Raw genomic sequence first — 19448 nt, 5'->3', positions numbered from 1 at the left:
ATGAGGTCCAATTTCAAATCAATTATTTTTCATATACCAAAGCCTGGTGGATGTTGTTTGTATAAGTTAAATTAAAGATTATTTTGCCTCAATGTTTTACATTAGATATAGGGTCTTGGTGAACCGCTGAACACATAACATACAGTGCTTCAATAACGGCACTTTCATATCGCAATTAAGCAGTCAAATTGTAACTTATTTATATGGAGTAACTTTTCCTCATTGAGGTGAGTGATGCAGAAGGACCTAAAGATGATTCTGAATGATGTTGAATGCGAGTGAAACATAGGGAATGTCAGAAGTCCAGGCACCAATAACAGGAAGAGAAACACAAAAGCTGCAGATTCTGGAATGAATTGCTGGAGGAACTCAGCAAATTAGAGAGCATCCATGGATAGAAATGGTCAATGTTTTGTGTCTGGGCCCAATCTAAACTGAGGGGATAATATTACATATGTAAAGGGGAAAAAAAGATGGGGTGGGGCACCAGAGGTGAGAGACTATAAGACAGAACATTTGAGAGATGGAAAGACAATGGAGACTGAGAAACCATTTGGAAATGAGGGTGGAAAGGAAAGAAAATTCAGAGAAAAGGGGGATTTGTTTTCAGAGTAGGTGAAGAAGAGATGGAAACATTGAAATCAGATGGGGGTGAAAATCGCTTAAAAGTATAATAATCAATGTTCAGACCAATAGTTTTAAGGATGTCCAGGAGGAACATGAGGGGCAAGATTATGTTTGGCAATGGATGAGACCAGGAACAAACATGTCATTGTGGGAATGATTGGAGGAGTTGAAACAGTTGGCTACAGAAAGCTCAAGTTTTGCTGCAATTGTGCAGGGTCTTGGTGAGTTCACACCTTGAGTATTGTATACACTGGTTTTATTTGAAGAAGGATAATTGAATAAGTGCTACTGAGGGAGTAACAGCGTCTTCATTGTTGGGGTCTTTCATGGCTTGGTTCAGCATCATGCTGAAGAAGATTGAAAAGAGGGTTGGTGCGAGAACACAGCCTTGCTTCACGCCATTGTTAATGGAGAAGGGTTCAGAGAGCTCATTGCTGTATCTGACCCGACCTTGTTGGTTTTCGTGCAGTTGGATAATCATGTTGAGGAACTTTGGGGGACATCCGATGCGCTCTAGTATTTGCCAAAGCCCTTTCCTGCTCACGGTGTCGAAGGCTTTGGTGAGGTCAACAAAGGTGATGTAGAGTCCTTTGTTTTGTTCTCTGCACGGTACCGCACGGATGGCAGTCTCTTCAATCTGAGGCGCCTGCAAGCTCACACCAAGACACAAGAGAAACTTGTCCGTGAACTACTCTTTGCAGATGATGCCGCTTTAGTTGCCCATTCAGAGCCAGCTCTTCAGCGCTTGACGTCCTGCTTTGCGGAAACTGCCAAAATGTTTGGCCTGGAAGTCAGCCTGAAGAAAACTGAGGTCCTCCATCAGCCAGCTCCCCACCATGACTACCAGCCCCCCCACATCTCCATCGGGCACACAAAACTCAAAACGGTCAACCAGTTTACCTATCTCGGCTGCACCATTTCATCAGATGCAAGGATCGACAATGAGATAGACAACAGACTTGCCAAGGCAAATAGCGCCTTTGGAAGACTACACAAAAGAGTCTGGAAAAACAACCAACTGAAAAACCTCACAAAGATAAGCGTATACAGAGCCGTTGTCATACCCACACTCCTGTTCGGCTCCGAATCATGGGTCCTCTACCGGCACCACCTACGGCTCCTAGAACGCTTCCACCAGCGTTGTCTCCGCTCCATCCTCAACATCCATTGGAGCGCTCACACCCCTAACGTCGAGGTACTCGAGATGGCAGAGGTCGACAGCATCGAGTCCACGCTGCTGAAGATCCAGCTGCGCTGGATGGGTCACGTCTCCAGAATGGAGGACCATCGCCTTCCCAAGATCGTATTATATGGCGAGCTCTCCACTGGCCACCGTGACAGAGGTGCACCAAAGAAAAGGTACAAGGATTGCCTAAAGAAATCTCTTGGTGCCTGCCACATTGACCACCGCCAGTGGGCTGATAACGCCTCAAACCGTGCATCTTGGCGCCTCACAATTTGGCGGGCAGCAGCCTCCTTTGAAGAAGACCGCAGAGCCCACCTCACTGACAAAAGGCAAAGGAGGAAAAACCCAACACCCAACCCCAACCAACCAATTTTCCCTTGCAACCGCTGCAATCGTGTCTGCCTGTCCCGCATCGGACTGGTCAGCCACAAACGAGCCTGCAGCTGACGTGGACTTTTTACCCCCTCCATAAATCTTCGTCCGCGAAGCCAAGCCAAAGAAGACTGAGGGAGTGCCAGACTGATTCTTGGGATGGCAGGACTGACTTATAAAGAAATACTGGATAGACTGGGGTTAGACAATGGAATTTAGAAGAACGAGAGGGAATGTTATTGAGAGTTTTTAAATTCTGACTGGGCTAGACTGGTTAGAAGCAGGAAGAATGTTACAGATGTGAAAGTCAAGAACAAGGGGCCACAGTCTAACAATTCAGGGCAAGTACTTTAGGACTGAGATGAGGATACACCTTTCCTCAGAGTTGTGAACTTGTGGAACTTCCTTCCAAAGTTGTTGAGGTCAGTTCATTAGATATATTCAGAAGAGAGTCATTTGTGGTTCTATTGACTAAAGGGAATCGCTGGGTATGAAGAGAAAGCAGGAATAGGGCACTGAAGTTTTATGATCAGCCATGATTATGTTGAATGGTGGAGCAAGCTTGAAGGGCTGAGTGGCCTTCTCCTGTACCTGTATAACACTGATTGGTCAAACTACAGGTTTGGGGAAGTTTAGAAGTATGCAATAAAATCTCCATCCTCAATGGTATTACATATTTTTGACCATTTCATCTTCCTGAAATATTCCTCAATAAATCTCCTGCTCGGTTTTTATCTGATTCTGTCCCTACCTATCCAAATAACATTAATGCAGTTCCAGCATTGAGGTTTCTATCTTTCACTGTGTTGGCACCTTCAAAGCCTCCCAAATAGTCATCATTATTATCAACCAAAGGTGATTCACATGAAAATGAGAATTAGCTCTTGGATCAAGATATAGAGTCATGGAAACAAGCCCTTCAGCTCAACTTGCTCAACCAAAATATCCCTCCCACACTTGTCCCACCTGCCTGTGATTGGCTCATATCCATCTCAACCCATTCTACCCATGTATCCAGGGGTGGCTAACCTTTTCCTTTTTAATTTAGACATACAGTACAGCATGGTAACAGGCCATTTCGGCCCATGACTACAAACCAGGGGTATAGGTTAATTAGGCGGCATGGACTTTTGGAGAGAAATGGCCTGTTACCGTGCTGTATGTCTAAATTAAAAATTAAAAGGTTGGCCACCCCTGCTTGTATCCATCTCATTTTTTTTCTTAAATATTGCAATACGGTCTGCCTCATTCACCTCACTGACAGCCCATTCCTTGCGTGCACTGCCCTCTCAGACATTACCTCACAGATTCATGTTAAATTTCTTCCCCCCAACTTAAAGTTAAACCAATGCCCTCTTATTACCAATTCCCATACTTTGCACTAAAAGTTCTCTGCATTCACCCAATCTATTCCTCTCATGACTTTGTATATCTCTATGAGATCACCCTTCAACCTCCTGCACTCCAAGGATTAAAGCCATTTCCTGCTCAACTTCTTCCTAAGGCTCATGCCCACGAAAACTGGCAACATCCTCATAAGCTTTCTCTGCACCTCTCCAGCTTGACTACATCTTTCCTATAAAACAGTGACCAAAACTGAACACAATACTCCAAATGAGGCCTCACCAACATCTTATAAAACTGCAACATGATCTTCCAATCTCTATATTCGATACTCTGACTGATGAAGGCCAATGTGCCAAAGGCCTTTTTGACTATCCTCTCTCCCTGTGACACCACTTTCAAGGTACTCTGTGCCTTTACTCCAGGATCCCTCTGCCATTTACTATGTTAGACCTCCCAAAAAGCAACACTTCACATTTTTCTGCATTAATTTTCATCTACCATTCCTTTGGCCACCTGTCCCACTAAACAAGATCCTGCTGCAATCTTTGGCAATTTACAAATTTGCTAATCAAACCAAATAGATTTTCATCTAAATCTTTGATATTGATGACAACCAGTAGTGGACCCAGTACTGAACCCTATAATTCAACACTAGTCCCAGGCCTCTAGTCCAAAAAAAAACATCTTTTCACCATCAACCTCTGCTTTCTACCATGAAGCCAATTTTCTATCCAATCTACTATTGGATCCCATGCAATCTACCCTTCCAGAGCAGCCTACTGTGTGGAACCTTATCAAATGCATGGCTGAAATCCACATATAAAAAATGTCTATAGCTCTGTCCTCATCAATCTTCTTGGTCACATCTTCAAGAAACTCTGTTAGATTTGTGAGGCATGACTTCTGAGTAATAAAACCATTCTGACTGTCCCTAATCAGCCTTCTCCATCCAAGTGCACATATATTCTCCCTCAGAATGCTCTGTCATAATTTACCAACCACAGATGTGAAGCTGACTGGCCTGTGGTTTCCAGGATTTTTTTTTTCCTTGCAGCCTTTCTTGAATGGAGGCAATATTATATTGAAAATAATTGATGAGATTTTAAAGAAAGCAAATTATGAATTTAATCAGAGGGAGAAACATTCTAAAACATCATTTCAATACATTGCAGACCAAAAAAAACAAGATACATGCAGAAATGCCTTAATTGTCCAAAGGTTATTTTTGATTTTCACAGATTTTCCCAATTGCACATCAAGATGACAGGATGAACGTCTGTAACATCCAATTTGTATGGAAATCTTCCATTTTTAAATGATATGCCAAAGATCAACTTGCTAAAATGGAATTGTTTATGAGCTCAAAACACTGATAAATCTCCCTATGTGTCTTGCCTGAATCAAATTATTGTTTGAGAAGAATTTCAACCCACCTGGACACCCTCCTGCTCATCCACTGTGCCCCTTCCTCTCACCTCTTCAGCCACTAACTGGTTTCTTTGCCCAGATTCCATTAATCAGCAAGGCTAGCCAATCCATCACAAAAATATTGTCTCTGAAAAGGGAAATTATTGGCTAGACATAACTGAGAAAACCATAAAGTAAAACTGTTCTTCTCATTGCAGGTTTTGAATGGATCTCAGACTTTCACCTCCTTTGCCATTATACCACCACTTCAACTGATGATACCCCTTGAAATGAATCAGTTCCTCTGACATTTGAACATATTTTGCTTTCACCAGTTTTAATCTTTTTATCTTTCCTGTAATGTTAAGACGTACTCTGAAATTGCATTGCAGATTCCTTCTCTCTGTATTGAATGCTTTATCCTTTTTTATTAGATTGCTTATCGTACATCCCTTTTGCATATAGGGGAGCTCCAGCTTTCTCTAAACTGTCCTTTTATTTCAATTCACTGGTCAAACCACAACATGAATACTTCTGTCAACTCTTGTTTGATAGTAGTTGCTAAGCTTTTTGTTTTGAAGTGGTGATTTCTTTTCAACAACTTAAACCAGCCCAGAAATATACAGTTAATCACCACATTTTGTATGTGGCGGACGCACAGGGGTTTGAAATATTGAGAATGTCCAGATATTTTCCATTTTACTATTTATGCACTAAGTATAGTTTGTAAGTCTACATGATTCAATTCTGGACAGTTCATCATGGTTTTGCTCAATAAATACTTCATAAAGGTTTAATACCCATTTAGTAAACGAGCTATTCTCAATTTTATCCTCATTGGAGGGCCTTCAGGCTCTTACCAGTTCCCTGAATCAGATATTACTATTTTAGTAATGTGACAATTCGTTGCTGTTGCATTTAGCTTTTGCTTTTTATATTTTTTTTCATTCACCCTTTACCCTTCTATATGTGCTTTCGATATCATTCTGTAATCTTCTCAGTCTAATCTTTCTAACTTCTCCCAGTGATCTTCATCAAACTTGTTTTATTTTCTGATTTTTCTTCCCAAGTTATTCATGGCCAATTTAGATGCAAGCATTTCAATTTAACAGTTGCTTATATTTGGGGTGTATTCTTCCTTTGTTCCTCTTAATATCTGCTTGTTGCCCATTATAGGTGAGTGAAATGTTAATAAATCACTTCTCCCATTCAATCTGTTCTACTTCTTCCTTCATCTCTATTTTATGAACTGTACTAAATTCTGGTCCTCCATTAAATACCTCCTGGGAGTCAGCAACATCTCTGTAAGCGGTTCCAATTTATAGAATGAGGAATATTCAATGGTCACTCTGGGCTTGCCTAGATCTCATGGTTACCTCCCATGGGATGCCTGCAATCATTTGTACCTCTTTGTACCTCTATGGCTCCAATGTTATCCTCAATATTGTGGCCACATCGCTAGGTTGGCACAATGGTGACTCACTCACCACTCCAGTGACCTAAGTTCAATCCTAACCCTGGATGTCAGCTGTGAGGTTTTTACACACCTCCCACCTCCCAAAGACACATAGATTTGTAGGTACCTACAAATTACCCCAGGTGTGCATGTAGGCAGCATAATCCAGCAAGGGGGTGGAGGGGAGGAGGGAGAAGGAAGTGTGAATGTAGGAAGTACAAAATAGGAGAGAATGGGATTAGTATAAATAGTGCTTATGGTCAGCATGGACTAACAGTTCATTGAGAGGTGTCACAACAACAACCTTGCAATCAACATTATCAAAACCAAGGAGATGGTTGTGGACTTCAGGAGGGAATTAGGAGAACATGAACCAGTCCTCATCGAGGGCTCAGTAGTGGAGAGGGTCAAGGATTTCAGATCTGTCCTGGGGCCTCCATATCAATGTAGTCATGAAGGAGGCTTGCCAGAGGCTATACTTTGTGAGAAATTTGAGGAGATTCGGAATGTCACTAAGACTCTTGAAAACTTCTCTAGGTGTAGCATGGAGAGCATTCTGGCTGGTTTGTATCACTTTCTGGTATGGAGGTGCCTCTGCTCAGTACAAGAAAAAACTCCAAAGGGTTGTTACTCAGCCTGTGAATTCCTGGGCCCCAGTCTTCACTCCATTGAGGACATCTACAAGAGGTTGCATCTTAAGAAAGCAGCCTCTATCCTCAAAGACACCCAGGCCATGCCCTCTTCAGTCTGCTACCACTGGGGAAAAAGGTACAGGAGTCTGAAGATGAGCACTTCCCCTCGGCCATCAGATTTCTGAATGAATAATGAACCATAGACACTACCTTAGCTTTTTTTTTCCCCTTTCCTTGGACAACTGTTATTTATTTTGTAATGTGGTTTATATAAATGAGACTGTCGCAACAGCAAATTCTGTGATATGTTCATGACACTAAATTCTGATTCCAGACGGTGAGCCAAAGATCCTCTTTCTATGCTGTATTCCTCTATGACTTTGGCAAGGTGGGGTATTCCATAGGTGGCAGGACTAAGGCTCCAGCCAATGTCTGTCAGCACAGACTATTAGAGGCGTCTTCCAGTGTTTCTCGATGTCTCTGATGACATATTTAAAGTTGATAAATGTTTCAACCAGCCATAAACGTAGAACCATATAACACCAAAGCACAGAAACAGGCCCATTTGGCCCTTCTAGTCTGTGCTGAACCTTTTTTTGCCTAGTCTCACTGACCAGCACCTAGTCCATAGGCCTCCATGCCTCTCCCATCCATGGGCCTGTCCAAATTCTTCTTTCTTTTATTGAATTTTTACAAGGATAAACAAAGCATATACAGAAAATTTGTAAAGTGCACAACATAGATGTCAAGAATTAAAGAACACAACAAGATTGTCAAATTTATACAAGCACAACTTAGGAGTTTATCCCAAAAAGTCCCTCAACTCTTTGGCCCTATCTATACACCAGAATTTTATATTTAAAGTATGTTTCATTCCTGGAGTCAAACAATAAATTGCAGGAAGTTGGGTTTTATATTTAAAGAGAACATAAAAGTAAGAAAAGAGAGAAAAAAAAAGAAAAATATATTCCTTAGTTTAGCTAAGGTTCTGAAAATAATTCGGGAAAGGTCCCCACACCATTGTTTGTATTACTAATTGAACAGCAATTTTTTTTTAGATTTAAACACAATATCCCTCAGCCACTGAGCATGGTTAGCAGGCCAGTATCCCTCCATCTTATTAATATCGCACGTCTAGCCAAAAGAGAGATGAAGGATAAAGTACAACATTTGATTGGAGTTAAACGAACGTCATCTTCTCCAGTGGAACCAAAAAGGGCAACCAAAGGATTCTCAACTTTTATTTTGGGCTATGGCCCCCTTAGGAGTTTATTGGCCCCCTTCCCTGTGAAGCAGTCAAGTTTGGCATGGTTGGTGTAGCATTTAATGCAATGCCTTTACAGCACCAATGATCGGCACTGGACCGGGGTTCAAATCCCGCGCTGTCTGTAAGGAGTTTGTACGTTCTCCCTGTGACTGTATGGGTTTTCTCTGGGGAGCACTGGTTTCCTCCCACCATTCAAAACGTACCCAGAGGTGTAGGTTAATGAGGTGTAAATTGGGCGGCATGAGCTTGAAAATTGGGCAAAATGACCTGTTACTGTGCAGTATGTCTAAATTTATAAATTTAAAAATTTAGGTGGTTTCTTCCATTCTTCTCTCCTACAAACTACATTAAAAAAAATTAAAAATTTAGGATTTATGCCTGTAGCACCCCCCCACTTAAATGTAGTTTGGCCCCCATGCAAATAAATTAAAATCATGAATATTAATTAAAATAAAATAAAAACAACAGGTTGCTCACGTTTGTTGACTTTTCATGATGCTTGATGACTCACCCAAATAAGAGTCTGAAGGAGACCTCAGCTATGGCTGGCGTAAAGCTGAGGGATCAAACATAATGTCAATTGAGCCCCTTTTGGTTATGATCTGTGAGGTCAGGAACACAAACCTTTGACCATTGGCACATGTTGTATTTCCCTGTGACCTGCACAAGGTCAAAAGTCTGAAATGTCCTGACATGCAAAAAAGCTGCTCGGTAATTTTGCATGGAATCTCCAGCTAGTTATTAGAATGAGCTGCCCATTATATAATTTTATTCCACCATTCTATACGTTCCCTTGGTGCCCATGCTAACTTTACGAGGGAGTTGCTGCTGTGTTGTAATACGCTTAATCTATAATTAGGAATTCTACTATTGAAATTTAGTTCAATTTGGAATTAAAAATTCTGAGAATTGTTCAATTTTACCACACCAATATCTAAAAATCCTAACTTGAAAGGTAGTATTAACATGTTATTGTAGTGGCGGCACAACCAGACAGGTTGAGTTCAGTGAGCAAAACTGATTTATTGCAAGCTGCCTGGTTGATCTTATACTCCCAGCCCAGACCTGGCTGAGAACCGCGCTGGGGGGACCCCGACATCACCAGGGTGCCACGTGGGTCCCCAAACATGGGCTTCTGAGCCCGGTGCCAAAGTCGGGAGTAAACCCCCGATGGCACCATTTTGGCCAGCTGCCCCGCCACATGCGTGACAAGCGGGACCGGTTCACCTGCCTAATGGCGTATCGCCACACAGTTTTCCCCAGAACCAGCGTCAATGTCCTTTTTTGCCAGGTGGCCTCGCTTCTTGGGTTGGGCCACAACTACTGGTTCATTGGGGTCGAGGTGGGTTGGCTTTAACCTGTCCGCCGTAAACACTTCCTTCATACTACCGGTGTCAGTCGTGAAAGTGGATTCTGAACTCTGGATGACTTTGTACGGCCCTTTGTATGGTCTTTGTAGAGGTGATGTGGACGGGCCTCACCTGATAAAAATGTACTCTGCGGAGTACAGCTCACTGGGGACATAAGAGGCCCGTGTGCCGTGTCTGGGCGGCGGTGGGGGTGTGAAGGAGTCCAACAAGGCCTGGAGGCGGGGAAGTAGACTGTGCGGTGACTGCTAGGGGTTGTGAGGTGCATTGACAAACTCACTGTGTAGGGCTAGCAGTGCACCATAGACCAGCTCAGCTGATGACGCCTGTAGGTCTTCTTTGGGTGTCGAGTGGATGCCCAGGAGCACCCAAGGCAGCTCGTTCATCCAGTCGGGGCTGGTGAGGCAGGCCATAAGTGCTGACTTAAGGTGGTGGTGCAATTGCTCGACTAGCCAATTGGCCTGTGGGTGATAGGCCGTGGCATGATGTAGCTCGATCCCCAGCCTTTTAGCGAGCTGTGCCCAGAGCGCAGAGGTGAACTTGGCACCCTGATCATTGGTGAGGTGGGTCAGAACGCCGAATCGGGCAACCCAACTGGTCAAAAGTGCTCGGGAACAGGAGTCCATGGATGCATCTGGCATCGGGATCCCTTTGAGTGGTGCAGTCTCCCACCATGAAATGGTAATGGTTACCTCAAGGAACGGGTAAGGGTCCGACAATGTCCACATGTATGTGGCTGAACCATTCCCGGACTTGTTTGAAATCTTGTACTGGCACTCTGGAGTGCCTGTGTACCTTGGAAAGCTGGCAATGGGTACAGGTTCTGGCCCAGTCTGCAATCTGCTTCTGAAACCCATGCCAGATGAAATGTTCTGCCACCATACGGACCATGGACCTGATGGAAGGGTGGGAAAGAACATGGATATGGTGGAAGACTTGCCTGTGCCACTGCTGGTGAACCACTGGTCACAGGTTGCCCATGAAGACATCGCACAGGACGGTGCCCTCACCATAAGGAGTTGGAAGGTCCTGGAACTGCCCGTGATGGCAGTCCTGAAGGCCTGCGTCTCGTCAGACTTCTGGTCCCGGGCGAGCTGGTCGAAGTCGAGGCCGGGCGTCAGCGTGCAAATGGCCCTTTGTGAGAGTGCGTCGGCGACCACATTGTCTTTCCCCACCTTGTGCCGAATGTGGGTGGTGAACTCCGACATGAAGGAGAGGTGACGCTGTTGGTGGGCCGCCTAGGGTTCTCTTGCTATAGCGAGCCCGAGTGAGGGGTTTGTGGTTGGTAAAAATGGTGAAAGGCCTCCCCTCCAAGAAATAGCGGAAATGACGCACCACCAGGTACATGCCCAGCAACTCACGATCAAAAGCGCTATACTTGCTCTCTGGCGGGTGAAGAAGTCGGCTAAAGAATGCCAGTGGTTTCCACTGTCCGTTCACCTGCTGCTCCAGATGGCGCCGATGGCTGAGTCAGAGGCATCGACGGAGAGTGCCATATGCAGGATGGTGCGTGGGTGGACGAGCAGGGTAGCCTTCACGAGGGCATCTTTCATGGCTTTGAATGCCCTGCTGGCCTCTGGAGTCCAGGCGAGGGTCTTGTCTTTGGCTGTGATGAGTGCGAAGAGCAGCTGTGTGATGCATGCAGTGCCTGGAATGAAGCAGTTATAGAAATTGACTATACCTGCGAACTCCTGTTACCTCTTGAGGTTGTCTGGGCGTGGAAACTCCCTGATTGCAGTGACCTTCGTAGCAGCAGGTGTAGCTCCTTCGGCCATGATGGTATGGCCCAGGAACTGCATGGACTCTTTCCCGAACTGGCACTTGGCCTGATTAATCTTTAGGCCGAAGTCACCCAGTCGGGAGAAGAGGGTGTACAGGTGAGACTTGTGTTGAGCCCAGTCTCTGCTGGTGACAAGGATGTCATCCAGGTAAATGAATAAAAATTTAAATCCCTGCCCACTGTGTCCATAAGGCGCTGGAAGGTCTGGGCGGCGTTCTTGAGCCCAAACGGCATGTGCAGGTACTCGAACAAGCCAAAGGGGGTGATGATGGCTGTTTTGGGTACGTCCTCGGGGTGCACCGGAATTTGGTGATACCCGCACACCAGGTCAACCTTGGAGAATACCCTCACGCCTTGCAGGTTGGCTGTAAAGTCCTGGATGTGAGGGATGGGGTAATGGTCAGGTACCGTCGCGTCGATAAGCCATCGATAATCTCCACAAGGGCGCCAGCTGCCGGAGGCTTTCAGGACCGGTGGATTGGTGAGGCCCAAGGACTGTCGGAGCGTCGAATGATCCCCAGCTCCTGCAGATGCGAGAACTCTTCTTTCACTATCTGGAGTTTGTCCAGTGAGAGCCGGCATGCCTTGGCGTAGACCGGCGGGCCTTGGGTGTGGATGAAATGAAACACCCCATGGCGTGGTGAGGCGGCGGAGAACTGTGGTTTGAGGAGGGATGGGAACTCGTCCAGGATACACTGAAACTCGTCCCTGGGCGTGTTGACCGTGGCCATCTGCAGCTGCTCTGTGCGGGAGGCGTTGAGGCGAACAGATTGGAAGGTACGGGCATCTACCAGTTGCCTACCTCAAATGTTGACTAGGAGTCTAAGGGCGAGGAGGAAGTCGACACCCAGGATGGTGGTTGGAAGGGATGAAATGGTGAACTTCCACGAGAACTTCCGCTGGCTGATCTGGAAGTGGATGGTCTTGTCTCCATACGTCCGGATCTCCATCAAATTGGCTTCACGGAGGGGAAGTCCTCGAAGTGGGTTCCAGGAATCGATGGCTGTGGCTAGGATGACACTAATCTGGGCCCCGGTGTCAACGAGGAAGCATTGGCCGCTGACTGAATTCTGCAGGTAGAGAAGATTGTGTTCTTCGCCAGCCGCCACAGCCATTAACAGTGGCTGGCCTGTTCATTTCCCTGGAACGAGCAGGGCTGACGACACTTCCAAATCTTGGCTCCCCAGTGATGGTGGAAGAAGCGGAGGCCTGAAGTGGATGCTCTTTGAGGCCCCTGCAGAGGCCGTATGTTTCACTGGAGTGCTAGAGGAAGGCTTGGCAAGGTCATGCCATGACTCATGACCTGCTGGACTGCTGAGCCCTCCGGGAATCATTCAAGTCTTAGCTCCTGAGCCTTTTGAGCGACCTTCCTAGGGTCGACAAAGCTTTCCTGGGACAGAAATGGCCGGATGTCTTCAGGATGATGGTCGAGGAAGATGCACTCGAAGAGTGGATCACCCACGAGCGCGAACATCTCATCCATCAACTCGATAGGAGTTCTGTCCCCTAAGGCGTCGAAGTGCAGCATCCAAGCGGCACGCTGGCACCTGGAGAGGCTGAGGGAGCCGGTGAGCACCCGCTTGATGGTCCCGTACTTATCTTCCGTGGGTGGGTGCTGAATGAGGTGCACCACTCGTTTGGCGGTGGCCTGGTCCAGGGCAGCGACCACATGGTAAAACTTGGTCATATCCGATTAAATCTGGCGGAGGTGAAACTGAGCATCTGTGTGGCTGAACCAGGTCTTTAGCTCCTGAACTCAGAAGTCAGGAAGCTTGATGGCTATAACGTTGATCGAAGGGTTTTCATATTGGGTTCAAAAACGTTTGAACCTGTCGGGGTCACCAATTGTAGCGGCGGCTACACTGCTAACTGAAGGATCGCACAATCAGAGGGGTTGAGTTCATTGAGTAAAACTGATTTATTGCAGGCTACCTGGTTGGTCTTATACTCCCAGCCTGGACCTGGCTGAGAACTGCGCTGCGGGGCCCTGATGTCACCAGGGCATCATGTGGGTCCCCAAGCGCGGGCTTCTGAGCCCGGTGCCGAGGTCGGGAGGAAATCCCCGACGGTACCATTTTGACCAGCTGCCCCTCCGTGTGCGTGACAAGCAGGGCTGGTTCACTTGCCTAATGGCGTACCGCCACATTATTTAGATTTTCTAGAATACAAGAACATAATAAATGCAGGATTTAATTTGACCTCCTGTACTTGGTTCTCCAATCAATAAGATCTATTCCATTGTACTACATATCGAAAAATCTCTAAAACTTTGTTTGAATAAACTAGATTCTTCAGTGTTCTCTTGGGCAGAGAATAGAAAATCTTTACCATCCTCTGGGTGAAGATGACTCTTCTCATTTCTGTCCGGAATGACTACAGTTACAGTGACGATGTTACTATATAGTGTGATCAACTCTATCTATTGAGGGTGAATTTCCACGTGCTTACTGTATATCACATAGGTAAAAATGATTATCTTCAATGTGACAATATAGTCTTTGACCATCTAAGAAGAGAGATGGAATATCAAAACCTTTAAGCAATGATTCCTGTCCGCCTGCATGTTTCTGAGTTCTAGACTACAAACATCAAAGCTCAAAAAAAGATTCCACCAACTAGTAGGCTGAGGGATCCAACATCTTTCTCGGGCCATTCATCTCTGATAGGAAGGTCACATCAGTCATTCTATTCCAAGCTCCATCAGGGCAAAAAGGCTGCCAGATAGATCATGGAAAAGATTCCAGGATCCCCTCAAATTCTCCTGTTAAAGCGTGTAATACACCCACTGACTCATGCCAATCTCTGTGCTCTGATTGCATGAAATTGAGAAGGGTCATTCAGAATCACATCGAGAAGGCAGAGAAGCCAGACCAACCATCCACCCAAACTGACGGGCACCTCCTTTCTCAACTAAAACAGAGTCTATGGGCTTTACATTGGTTTCATCAGTCACCTCAGAATTCACAGAAATGGAATGGAAGCAAATGGTCCTCAAAGGTGGAGAACATCCTGAGGGAAAAATTCTGAATTTCTATAGTGAGGATTTCAACCAAATAAAGTGGCTTGGAAATTTTGTATAAATTAGGCTTGAATTTCACACCTTGCATGGATCTTTTATCAGCAATAAAAGAAGCTCTTGATCATTGTCACCCATCTTGATTTTGAATCCACTCCAAAGAATTCATATTCTGGTTTTTTTTCAACGTTCCAGCAGGTAGACTGAATAACACTTAGGTGGGATGAAGTCAGATAAGAATTGTTAAACTGCCTTATTTTGCTAGTGGCAAATGAAGGTAAACTTATTTCACTCATCTCAAACCTCTCATAAGGAATGGGAAAAATAATAAACTACAGTGCATCAGTGGGCCAACTTCACTTCTCCCGGTTAGCCTTTTGGCTCTGTTTAAAAAGAACACTTTGTCCTTTGCTAGAACTGGCTTTTTTCCTGGATCTAATGGGACTGACAAGCTTTGAACATGATTTTTAATCCAGTTTTAATTTTATACACGTCTGAATTTGCTGCCCCTCCAACTTCATTCCCATTTAGTAAATTGCCTTTTTATTATACAGTGGTTGAGTTATAATTAAGGCTGATTTTCTTTCAATAAACTCTCAGTCAATCTGCTTATAATTGTGAATCTATTAACCAACATTTCCAATGCTCTTCTCTGTTCAATGGTTTTAATAAATTCCCTTGCTTCCACCAATTTTGTAAAGTAACCTGAGATTGTAGAATCCTTTGAGCTGGATTGAGTTAGATCTTTGTGGAATCAAGTACACTAGTGATATCACACATTTAGTTGAAAGAGTCATTAGGACTTGATTCACCTGACTGAACTCTTGACTTTTCATTCATGTCTGGGTTGCCACCACCCCCTTCCTTTGTTTAATGAATTGATTGTGATAGCATTCAAGCTGATGCATTAGTTGGGGGAGTTTCTGTCTCCCATGTACAGCTTTTGCTGTTTAGTACAAACATGGTGTTGTGTCAAAGATTCTCCTGTCTATTTTTAAAGTGTGCCTGCCGCTGCCCTTGACATGCTCTTTGACTCTTCAATGAACCAGGATGATCCTCTAGCCAGATAATGATTCCAGAACGAGGGATATGCTGAGCCATGACATTACACCATATAGCTGAATACAATTTTGCTGATGGCTGCTGAAGGCTCATCTCCTGAATGCCCAACGTGAAACTGCCAGATCTGTTCTGAATCTTAACATGATGCTGGTGTCACAAAACACTGGTGTGAAGATGAAACCTAAGCCTATTCTGGGTTACACTTATTTTCGGTGCAGACATTTCAGGAAGATATATTCATGTTTCTTTACCCAAACCTCATGCAACATCATTTCATCCTCTACATTTTGATAATGTTTTTTGATTTGAATTAACTAAATTTAATAGCAGCCTCAAGGTACCTTTGGCAATTATAGTTTTTGTTAAAAATCTGAGTACATTCCTATTTAGAGTGGGTATATATCCTGACTAAATACCTCATATGGTATTGCTCATATACTTCACATGTCCTCCATCACTTCAACAACTTCCAGTTCCCCAAACTCGACCATCTCATCTTCACAGTCGTCATGCAATCGTATTCACCTCCATCTCCCATGCCAAAGGTCTCAAAGCTCTTTATTTCTTCCTCAACAACAGACCCAACCAATCTCCCTCCCCCACCATCCTCCTCAAGCTGGCAGAACTTATTATCATCATTTTGACTTGTCCAACTTTCTCCAAATTGAGGGGGTAGCCATGAGTGCCTGCAACAGCCCCAGCTATGCCTGCCTTTTTGTTGGCTATGAGGAATAATCCTCACTACACGTCTACACAGGCAAGGTTCTTCAACTCTTTCTCTGCTATATTGACGGCAACATGGGTACTGCCTCATGCACTCATGATGAGCTCGTAAACTTTATCTACTTTGTTGCCAACTTTCACCCGACCACAAATTCACTTGGTCTCTATCTTCCAATGTTCTCCCCTTTCTCAATCTCTCTGTCGCCATCTCGGGAGACAGATTGCTGACAGACATTTTCTACAAAGCCACCATCTCCCACAATTACCTCGAATACACCTGTTCACACCTGATTCTCTGTGAGGATTCTATTAATTTCTCACAATCACTCCATCTCCAACATGTCTGATCCCAGGATGAAGATCACACAAGATCATCCAAAACATCCACTTCCTTCAAAATAAAAGTGGCATTGCCTCCACTACTATCAACTCAGCCCTCACCTGTGGATCTTCCATTTCCAGCACTCTGCTCTGGCCCCCTTGACACCCAAATGTAACAAGGACAGGATTTCCATTGTCCTCACCAATCACCTCCCAAGCCTCTGCATTCAACATATCACCTTTCGCAAATTCCACCACCTACAATGTGATCCCACCACTAGATAAATCTTCCCCTCTCCACCTTTCGCTACTTCCATGATTCCTTTGTCCACTCATTCCTTCCCACCAATTTCCCCACTCGGTTTCTACCCGTGTCCAAGGGGAATGTTGCGCTTGACTCTACACCTCCTGACTCACCGCCATTTGAAGCCCCAAATAGCCCTTCCAAGTGACACAACTTCACTTCTGAATCTGCAGGGGTTATCTACTGCATCCAGTACTCTCTTTGTGGCCTTCTCTACAACAGAGAGACTGGAACACACTCTATGCGATCTCTTCGTTCGGCACTTTAGCTCTGTCCGTTGCAAAAGCGGGGATCACCCAATGGCAACCCATTTCATTTCCCTTCCACACTCCCATGTCAAGGTGTTTGCCCACAGACTCATTCACTGCCAAACTGAGACCATCGGCAAACTGGAGGAACAGCACCTCGTATTCCATCTGGGCCCTCCAACTAGATGGTATTAACAGCGACTTCTCTGGTTTCCGTTAGCTTCCAATACCCCAACCTGTCTCTCTCTTTCCCTATCCCTATGTCTATTTTCCTCTAGCTCTGTATTCACATTCTCACCTCCTCCCCTGAACAATTCTCAGCATTTCTCTCCTGGCTTCCTATCAGTCCACCTATGACCTCTTGGGTGTTGGCCTGTGCTTGCCCCCCCCCCTTTCCCTTGTTCCCCTCTCCCTCCCCATCATCACCTTTTTATTCAGGCACCTGCCTGCTTTTTGCTTATACCTTGACGAAGACTTCAGGCCCAAAAAGTAGATTATGTATCTTTGCCTCCTATAGATGCTGTGGGACCTGCTGCGTTTCCCTAGTACTTTTATGCACTAATCCTAACTAGATGTTCCATTAAATCAATCCATTTAATTACTTATTATATAACACAAAGTAGCAATTAAAAGACAACAAACTCTGTAACAATAATGTCAATCATTAAAACACCACGACTTTAAGCAAAATCTTTCAAAGGTAGTGCTCAATATTACATTCGGGAATTTTCTGTCAATTTCCTAAGGGCACATTGTGTTATTTCTGTGAATCTAATCTGTGTAACCAATTATTTTTTCATCTACATCAGTGAAAGCATTGAACATTTAATTACTAGGTCATTTAGTGCAGATGAAGCCAGAATCCTCTAGTGTTTTACCTGAATGTATAGATTACAAACATTACTGACTGATCTAAAATGCAACATATTAGATTTCCTTTCAAATCATACGATTTCATCAAAAGCACTAAAGGTTCTAGATGCCAACCACTCTCACATTTTATGAATCGTCCATTTAAAGCTGGTGCTTTGTTTTGTTCAGCTTGTCACATTAAGAAATATAAGGAGAGAAATGCAGTGATGCAATAGTAAATGGTATAGTGCTTCAGTCATAGATTAGGATGCATTTATGTCTGGTGTAGCATAGGCAACCATAGATGAATTGCATTTCCATTACATTTTATTAATATGCAGATCACCCTATTGTAATTTCCCATTTCTGCTGATGGTATCATTTTACCACCATATATTTACATATACCTGTACATGAATCACAGCCTATTTAATTATTTTGAAAGTCATTGACAGAAATTTTGGTTGAGAAGGGAGTTCAAGTCATCAGTCATTCAGTGAGATAGCATGTGATTGAACTGACATTCAGTCTATTATAACAATCTTATTTAATTAGTACAATAGCTTATAACTCATGTTGCTGAAATAAAACACCAATGATTTTGGCTGATTCATTCAAAATCTTTTGTCTACAAAAATGGAAGATTAACTAGGGTCAAATTTCAAGGTTCAAATTACATTTATAATGAAACCAAGCTTAGACTGGTGATACAATTAAAGTTCCTGAATGTATTCTTCGCCTGGAGTACACACCCAAACAGTATATTCGTAGTTCAAGCTTACCATTAAGTTTATCATGGCAATACTCTTTCTTTGGCTTGGCTTCGCGGACGAAGATTTATGGAGGGGTATGTACACGTCTGCTGCAGGCTCGTTGGTGACTGACAAGTCCGATGCGGGACAGGCAGGCACGGTTGCAGCGGTTGCAAGGGAAAATTGGTTGGTTGGGTTTTTCCTCCTTTGCCTTTTGTCAGTGAGGTGGGCTCACTGACAAAAGGAGGTTGCTGCCCGCCGAACTGTGAGGCACCAAGGTGCACGGTTGGAGGCGATATCAGCCCACTGGCGGTGGTCAATGTGGCAAGCACCAAGAGATTTTTTTAAGCAATACTACAGTTCTGGATATTCACTACCAATACTGTAGTGAATAGCCAATTAACATACAATCGTGTATTTTTTCATTATGTTATTTATCAGAAGTAATCCACTTTCCAAAAATTATTTTGCATATTCTGATCTAATCATGAATTGACAGCAAAACTACTCATTTCAAATAATCTTGACACTAACTGAAGTGACTCCAGTTTAAAATTATTCATATTTTATAGATCTTGGCGTTGTGAATAGTCCTTCTTCTCATCATGAAAGCAGGAATAAGAGGATGGAAAAACTGACCCTGCAATTGATAATTCTGCAAGATTGTATGAAACTGCCATTCTATCCCTTAATGTGAAATATTAGAGATCACTGTCCCAGAGAAATCCA

The 19448-nt window shown here is 44.1% G+C and overlaps 1 long non-coding RNA gene across 33 annotated transcripts in view; it reads right to left on the bottom strand.

Annotated features, from left to right (window-relative positions):
• The window catches only part of LOC138744395 (uncharacterized), a 461764-nt gene that overhangs the window by 167826 nt on the left and 274490 nt on the right, over window positions 1-19448 (bottom strand). The window contains exon 6 of one of the 33 annotated variants that reach the window (XR_011345503.1): window positions 8827-8850. The exons of the other annotated variants lie outside the window; for them this stretch is intronic. This is a non-coding gene — a long non-coding RNA (uncharacterized lncRNA). Of the gene's footprint in view, window positions 1-8826; window positions 8851-19448 lie in introns of those variants that run through there. 33 annotated transcript variants of the gene reach the window in all.

This window comes from Narcine bancroftii, chromosome 10, assembly GCF_036971445.1.
Source record: "Narcine bancroftii isolate sNarBan1 chromosome 10, sNarBan1.hap1, whole genome shotgun sequence".
NCBI lineage: Eukaryota > Metazoa > Chordata > Chondrichthyes > Torpediniformes > Narcinidae > Narcine > Narcine bancroftii.
Note: the sequence above shows the minus strand (reverse complement) of the source record. Positions and strands in the feature narration are given on the sequence as shown.